At 52.1% G+C, this 5,482-nt stretch overlaps 2 non-coding genes across 2 annotated transcripts; one reads left to right on the top strand and one right to left on the bottom strand.

Moving 5' to 3' along the window:
- Nucleotides 1–1,709: 1,709 nt before the first annotated feature.
- Nucleotides 1,710–1,781, top strand: TRNAP-AGG (transfer RNA proline (anticodon AGG)). The gene has a single exon. It is a non-coding gene; the product is annotated as a tRNA-Pro (tRNA).
- Nucleotides 1,782–2,016: 235 nt separating this feature from the next.
- Nucleotides 2,017–2,088, bottom strand: TRNAP-CGG (transfer RNA proline (anticodon CGG)). Its single transcript has one exon. It is a non-coding gene; the product is annotated as a tRNA-Pro (tRNA).
- Between the last annotated feature and the right edge of the window lie 3,394 nt (nucleotides 2,089–5,482).

Genomic DNA, 5,482 nt, shown 5'->3' with positions numbered 1-5,482 from the left:
CCTGGGCCAATGTCCAATGTCGTCTTTAGGGGCATGTGAATTGTCACAGAAGGTTCAGGTCATCGGGCTTCTTCGTTCACTGCAATGGGTAAAATGTCCCTAGAGATTCTCTGTCTCCCTGTGGCCGGCAATGCCCAGTGTGCGTTGTTTCAGGAGGGTTTGACTTGAGGGAAAGATTTGGCCCCAACAGCCCACAGGCATTCCTCCCACCAAGACAGAGCTGCTTCCCCTGTAGACCGTGGTGGGGAGGGTGGGGTGTGTATGTGGAGGGGGGCGGGGATCCTGAATTTTGTTACTGTAAGTCCATCTGCAGTATTATTCTGAGACTGTATCTGCCCTGCAGACACACTCCTTTTCAATCTTTAGCGAGCAGAAGAAAACTAAATTAAAGCAAAAATAACTATAGTAAATTCAAGTGGGAAAAGAGACCAGAGAGACCTTTCAAACTTATGGAGACAGAGGTGTTCAAAAATGTGACGAAGTAACATTCTTTTCCCTAACCAATTGTATTTTGTAACTTCCTCATGTTAGGGATACATATAAACTTCTCAGGAGTCAAGGGTACATATTTTTCAGTTAGGGTTTGATGAGTAAACTACCCTGGCATCTAGAATTCTTTAACATTTTAAAGGGTATTCTTGTCCTTGCCTTGAGCCTCAACCGAAGACTCAAGGCCAGACACTTTCAAATAAAACAAAGGTGAGACTGAATGTTAGAACTCCGAAACTATAATTTTCTGGTGTCCAATCATGGGAAGAAAGTTGACAGTTCCATATTTGGCACGTGCTGGGTGCTAAATGTGTGTCCTCTGAATGTGCCATGAGCCATCGGACAACATGATGAGTGGATAAGAGGGTGACGTAGGAAATACAGTAAGTGAATGAGCCTGGCGCAGTGGCCCTCGCTGGTGGTTTCCTACCTGGTTGGCTATTTGCTAGTGTGACAATTCAGTTATCCTTTATCAAGATACAAACGTTTGTATTGTCAAGAGATTTAAGACAAATTTTAGTTGTTCAGAATTATTCCTCGAGCACCAGACTTACTGTGGAAGCCACATGCTAATAAGTAGCTAAGGATTTAAAATACACACAGTCATACCTTCTTCAAGGGAAGATACTGGATCAGCTGGGCAGCAGTTGCTCCTGGTTGCCAGTTACCTAGACCTCAGCTTTGCTGCTAGTGTCTTGCGCTCCAAATAAAGATCAGAGGAGACAAGACTGCAGCCCAGTTATAGCCCATAAATAATCTGACGTGTTAAAGGGTCTTTTTCTAGGACGGTTAGCGTCTAGAACGCTCTCAAGAACAAATAGGTTTTCCAGCTGAAAGGTAACACTGAGTGAAAACAGAAGGGACAACGCTGCAAAAAGTGGAGCTTTGACTATTAGGATAAGGAAGTATCCACAAGAAGCCAACAACGGCATGCAGAATTAAGGAAGGAAGGGTCTGAAAAGGGCCACAGGGACGTTACCTCGCGCTCACCGCAGGGTATTAGCTATGAATATTAGTGAGTTAGGATTTCCAAAATACGAGGTCGATGTTACACCAGTGACGATAACCGTTGCTTTCTTCAGTGTCACTGATTTTCAAAAAACAAGGGAGAAAAGAAAGAAAACCCGAAACCGTACATCACGACGCACTTTGCAGACCGCCACTTGGGGGCGCAGGGTCTGCACGCTCCTCTACGGCAGCGCAAAGCTGTCAGGCACGTTGGCTCGTTGGTCTAGGGGTATGATTCTCGCTTAGGGTGCGAGAGGTCCCGGGTTCAAATCCCGGACGAGCCCTGTTTTGTGTACCGCATCTCAGCGTGGTTCTATTTTTGGACTAGATGATTAAAGTTTAGGAAACACAGCATTTTCAGCACCGTGGTTCGCTCGGCTCAGAGTAGTCAACGAAAGGGTCTGGGGCTACCTGGCGTTCAAGACACAGAAACTCAGCCTAGCCCAGTACACCGAATTTCCGCAGCCATGGAACCCAAGGCGGTGAGAAAAAAAACCCGTGGTAAGAGGAAAAAAACCTGGGCTCGTCCGGGATTTGAACCCGGGACCTCTCGCACCCGAAGCGAGAATCATACCCCTAGACCAACGAGCCAGTTGAACATATTGGGTTTCCCTGTTAAACACAAGAATAATGGTCAAAGTGTCATTCTTTGAGGAATTTGTCCCCAGTACGTTGAATACTCTCAAATCACTCGCAGGCCGCATCTGGAAGGACAGGCGCTCTCACGGCTCCGCCCGGAGGCGTGGGGTGCGCTGACTCCTGCAGGCGGGGAGAGCAGCTCTGGAGTGCTGAGCCGCGTCCTGGCCGACGCCGACAGGGACGTGGAAGGGGAGTCGCGGACGCGGCCTCAGGAAGAACGTCCGTAGCGCTCATTCCTGAAGGCTCCCTCTGCGGCGATGGCGTCTTCCGAGCCGGTCGCTGCGCTGAGCTCGCGGGATAGTCCTAGCAGCCTGCCCCCCGGGGCTGACTACCGCCCCTGAGGCCACCGGGCCGGGAGTGGCGGCGCTGCACCGACCTCCCGAGATCCCAAGGTGAGACTGGGCTAGGGGCTTGCTAGTGAGGCGGGGACCTCGCTCCCTCCATTCTCCGCACAAACCCAGTCCTGGAAGTCTCCCGGCCAGCCGATGGCGGGCTGGTGTGGGGCTTCCCGCGGGCGGGGCCCCGCCTGGGGTCTTCGGCTCGCGGATGCTGCCCAGGACCTTTGTAGCCCGTGCACCCTCCCCTTCCTTCGGCCCCGTCCCACCTCCTCTCTGCTCCACGCGGATCGTGGTGGAGTTGCCCAGACCCCTCCTTCCTAAAGCCCTCCAGGCTGCGGCCTCCTACTCGGGGTGGAAGGGCTTCTTGCTCTGCAGCTGTCAGCCCGGGCGGGCGTCCAGAGGCGGTTTTGCCTGGAACCGTCCGGTGCACCAGCCTCTCTGCCGCGCGCTGCCTCCCTCTTGATGCCAGGGACTGTCACGACCCCGCTCATGCTCCCAGTGAGTGTGACGGAGAAGCACACACGAATAGCCTTTCTGTAAGCATCCTGGCCTGGAACAGACCCCGTGCCGATCGGCTCCGAGGTGGGCGGGCTCTCGCAGGGCGGCCGACCCCAGAGAGCCTCTTAGAAGGGAACCACTTTGCCTTTCTCCTTCCTGCCTGTGAGCGCTGGGTGGCGCTGTAACCGCTGCGGGAGTTTTATGGATTCAGGGTAGGGACGGGGGATCATCAGGCAGGTCCCGGGGCAGACCCCTTGGAGACGGCTCACCCTGCCCTGCCTGCTGTCCCCACCCCAAGACACTCCGGTCACCTGGCACCGTGACGCCATTTGCAGTGTGTTCGTGATGGGGAGACTCATTTGATGTGTTGATAGACGGTGACAGAATAAATTAATTAAAATCAATCAATAAAAATCAATAAAATAAGGAAAAGCAAAGGAAGGACAAAGAAGAAAGCTGACGAAGCTGGAGTCCTGTCCCGCCTTGCTGGAATGCGCAGGTGTGTGTTGTTTAATTTCCCAAGCCTGCTCTTCATCCCTGTAAGTTGCCAGAGATAGCTTTGTGCCGTGTGGTCAAGTCAGGGAGCATGTTTTCCTCAACCTTCCTTCCACTGTGTGATACGGAAGTGTCCATTCGTATAATATTCTTCGATGGACTCGTCGGTGTATATCCTTTTTCCATATTTTGAGCTATTTTGCTAGGATGTGCTCCCAGAGTTGACCTGTTCAAAGGGTCTATGCTTTTGATCCTGTCATGGCTGGCGACTCGTTCCAGACCCAGGAGGGTGGCTTGGCCGGCAAGCAGGAAGATGGGAACCCATTCAGGGTCAGGCCCCCTGGCTCCTGGACAACCTTGGCCCCCATGACTCGAGTTTTTCATTCCACTTGGGGGTTTGCTGGCATTGAGGTTTTCGAGGATGGTGACCATGTTAAAAACATTACTGAGGACTGGTTTGACTTGGGGGGGGATGTGTGAGAGGGAGAAGACAAACAAGATGTGTGAGTTACTGAGGACTGGTTTGACTTGGGGTCGGATGCGTGAGAGGGAGAAGACAAACAAGATGTGTGAGTTAGAATAACTCTGGAATGACGTTATTGAAACGGAAGGAGTGGACGTTGAAGTCCGTGCAGGGAGAAGAGGTGAACATTTCAACACAAACGTGTGTTTCCCGCTAACTCTGACCTCGGAGGTGCATGGGTTCGCCTTCCAAAGAAGCTCCTTGCCAGCTTTGCCCATGGACGGCCCTCGGGTCATGTGCCAGGCCTGTTCGCCACCCGCGGGGTCGTGCTGGCTGATTTGAAGGCCCTGGTCATCTCTGTAGCTTGGCTTCACCCGCTACAGGCCTTGCTCCGAGTTAAATGAAAACTTAAATGTGGCTGAACATTTGTGTCTGTTTCCAGTCTAGTATCTTGAAATAGCTTCGTCTGTTTTTACTAAGCACATTTTTACCTGGCTTCCCTCAATAAGCCTTTTCTGAGCTTTTCTTTTTTCTTTCTTTCTTTTTTTTTTGCTATGGGGCAATTGTGCTTGCCAGAGAGAGTAGGAAAGCACCACCCCTAGCCCCGATGGTGCGGTGGGGCACGGTCACCCTGCAGTCCCTCCCCTCCCTTTCCTGGGAATCGAAGCACGCATGCACATGCACTCAGCATGCTTCTCAAGCTACCAGGCCTGGGGCCTGGACGGCGCGGTCGGCCATGTGGCACCCAGCCACGGCAGGCACTGTGCTCCTGGCTGGCCCCTTTTCTGAGGCTTATCTCATGCCACCCCTCCACAAGTCACCATGAGGACTTTGGGAGCTGCTCAGCCCCTTCCATTTTCATTCAGAAGTTTTCACTTGTGGAGTACAAGAGGTCACAGAGGTGAGACGTGCCGAAGACCTCTGTCAGGAAGGGACTGCTCCACCAGGGCACCTTTGCGCTCACCAGGGAAGCTCGTTTCATGCACACTGGACCTGTTGCAGGTGCTGCTGCGTTCATAGAAGGGGACCAAAGTGTGTGGTTGCTGTGGCCGCACTTGTCATTGTGGACACACGCTCTTGGAGCACCTTACAGGAAACAGAGGTGCCACCCTGGTGTGGTGAAGTCCCAATCTGGTAGCGACCACCAGTTAATTAAAAACAAAATATGTATGACATGCTCGGAAATCAGAAGGGAAGCCATAAAGTATTAGACTGGTTATCTCTGGGATGTTCTTATTTACTTCTTAACATATTTTTCTCCCTCTACCAAGTTTTAAAAAATAAAGATGCATGAGAACCACCAGTTAGCATAATGGCTATGTCGCTGGACACCCACGTAGTCGACTGCGGTTCACGTCCTGGACCCGGTGGTTTAAAACTCACGCCCGGTGCGTGTGCGTGCGTGCCCAAGATCCCGAGAGGAGAATGGAGGAGAAGGGATTGCGACGTGACCATCCCTCTGAGGAGTGATTTCTCGCTTTCTGTCTCTCTGTCTCTCTCTGTCTGTCTGGCGAGCGCACATGCCCTATAGCAAAAACCTCTCCAAAAAAAA

This window comes from Tupaia chinensis, unplaced genomic scaffold (assembly GCF_000334495.1).
Source record: "Tupaia chinensis unplaced genomic scaffold, TupChi_1.0 Scaffold000198_1, whole genome shotgun sequence".
Lineage (NCBI taxonomy): Eukaryota > Metazoa > Chordata > Mammalia > Scandentia > Tupaiidae > Tupaia > Tupaia belangeri.
This window is presented reverse-complemented; position numbering and strand designations above follow the sequence as displayed.